Source organism: Eptatretus burgeri, chromosome 3, assembly GCF_056783735.1.
Source record: "Eptatretus burgeri isolate ZD-2024b chromosome 3, Ebu_testis_v1, whole genome shotgun sequence".
NCBI lineage: Eukaryota > Metazoa > Chordata > Myxini > Myxiniformes > Myxinidae > Eptatretus > Eptatretus burgeri.
The window spans coordinates 137,116,543-137,119,042 of record NC_140963.1 but is presented as its reverse complement, the minus strand read 5'-3'; the positions used below and the strand labels follow the sequence as shown (position 1 = coordinate 137,119,042).

General features: G+C 45.0%; 1 protein-coding gene across 3 annotated transcripts in view; it reads left to right on the top strand.

Annotated features, from left to right (window-relative positions):
- The window catches only part of RNF213 (ring finger protein 213), a 645,256-nt gene that overhangs the window by 334,129 nt on the left and 308,627 nt on the right, over positions 1-2,500 (top strand). The window lies entirely within an intron of this gene.

Below are 2,500 nucleotides of genomic sequence, written 5' to 3'. Positions count from 1 at the left end.
CATCAACTACTGAGGGGGTGGTGATGCTCTCAGTGCTGGGCAAGGTCTGTTCTCGAATGATTATTGATAGGGTTTGCCACCATCTGCTTGAGCAGCAGTGCCCAGAGCAGTCAGGCTTTACACCAAAGAGGCCAACCATTGACCGTATCCTTTCCCTTCGGGCCCTCACCAAACGCAGACGAGAGTTTTTGCAGGGGCTGCTTGCAGCCTATGTTGATCTCTGCAAAGCATTTGATTCAGTGAATCAGGATGCCCTCTGGAGGATTTTTAGTCTTTGTGGGGTGCCGCCAAAACTGACCAATGTGAACTATACTCTGGTACTGAGAGTACTGAGAGTGCTGTGAGATGCGGTGATACCATCTCAGACTTATTTCCAGTTGTTACTGGAGTTTGTCAGGGTTCTGTACTGGTCCCCACATTTTTCAGCACTTGTATGGATTGGATTCTGGGGAGGATGTCGGAGACATCAAGCCTGCAGTGCATTGTTTGGGAATGTCAAGATCTCTGACCTTGATTTTTGCAGATGATTCAGTCACCTTTGTGGAGACTGGATATCGTTATGGGGACCTTCGGGGTGCTGAATGAGGAATCTGAGTCGCTGGGATTACAGCTTTGTTGGGTCAAAACTAAGATCCAGACTTTCAAAGACATCTTGGATGCTGCTATCTTGTCTGTACCTGTTTGTGGTGAGGATGTTGAGGTCACGGAGAGATTCACTTACCTTGGCAGTCATATTAATGTCTCTGCTGGCTGTGAGCCAGAGGTCAATAGACGTCTGGGTCGGGCCTGGGGAGTCATGGATTCACTGAATCATGGGATGTGGCTCTGTCGGTACCCGTGCACGATGATGATAGTCCGAGTCTTCAGGTCCTTGGTGCTTCCAGTCTTGCTCTTCAGATGTGAGACTTGGACTCTGACCAGGGATCTGAGATGCAGACTTAATTCCTTTGGTACCAGGTCTCTTCAGAGAATCCTTGGCTTTCACTCGTCTGTCTTGGTGTCCAACGAGCGGTTGCTGAGAGAGGTTAAAATGAGGTTTGTAACCTGCATTGTCCATGAGCGTCAGCTGCAGCTGTATGGACATGTGGCTCATTTTCTTGACGCTGATCCTCCTCACCAAATTCTCTCAGCGAGGGAGTCTCGTGAGCGGAGGAGGCCAATGGGCCAACCACGTGCCTCTTGGTTTCAGTAGGTTGATCGGCATCTCAAGGACATGGGGATGGGCCAAGCATCTGCCTGGGGAATAGCCAGACGGAGGCCTCTGGAGTACCGGCGGAAAGTGGACGCAGCGACGCGCTTCTCCGGCACATGCTCCCATACCTGACCTGACCTGACCTGTTGAGGTTAGAAGGAATGAGGCAAATTGTTATTAAATTGTGGAAACACTTGTATCTTGTGTGAATGCACTGAGCGCAGTGTTATGTTGTTGAAATTTTTATTCTGGACTGTTATTTAGAAGGTTTGGAATGAGTCATGCATGCATAATGGCATGAGAAAATTGAAAAAAAAACGGAACTTGAAAATGGTTCACAAGAGATTAGTTTGAGCTTCAGCTAAAATCTCCTGTCTGTTTCCCATTATGATATGACTATGATTAGTCAAGTTTCATCATCAAACACATTTGGATTGAAATGTATTTTTTCGTGATGATAATTCTTTATTATTTGATCGTTGAAGATTTCTATTGCAGATATTTTAATTGAAGGTTAATCTGCTAAGGAGGCCATTTGGATAATAACGGAGCTGCAGAACATAGCAGGGGTGCAAATTAACATTTTTATCCACCGGCCAGCAGGGCTGGTGACTAGAAAAAGTTACCGGCCCAGCAGAATTTCTACCGGCCCGATAAAATAAAGACAAAAGTCACAAATTTGATATCAAACATTTTTAATATACTCACTTGTACTGTTACAGTACTGTAGGCGGCCTAATTAACTTTGACAGACTCACTGTCTTTATGAACTGACAACGAACAAAAATCATTAATAATGGCAACAAATTCATCACTCAGTCACAACAATTCAATCTGATTCAGAATGGGAGAGATAGACTGACTCAGAATCACTCTCAGAGTCACTATCTGACAAATTCTGAGTCAGACTGTCAGGTTGACTTTGGGTGCTACTACGTTGAGTGAAGTTGGGTACTACGTAGAGTACTCCGCGCTTGTTACAGGTGGGGTTTTGGTGGTGTACATTTCGTGCCGATCAGCGAGGCTGGTTTCCAATAAGTAAAAAAAAAAATGAAGTTTTATTTTGGATGCAGAATATAATGAAATTCGAACACAAGGCGATGACGCCAAGATGTTTGTTACAGGTGGGGTTACATGTTTGGGTGCTACTACGTCGAGTAATACGCGCCAAACCGTCATATCTCGCGCAATCACGTGTGATTTGGAACGAGATGAAAACACAAAATGGCCGCCGCAGAATTACCGGTGATTTCTGCGGACAAAAACAGTAGTTCTAGTTGAGAAAACTTGTCGAGAAGCTAGTAAAAA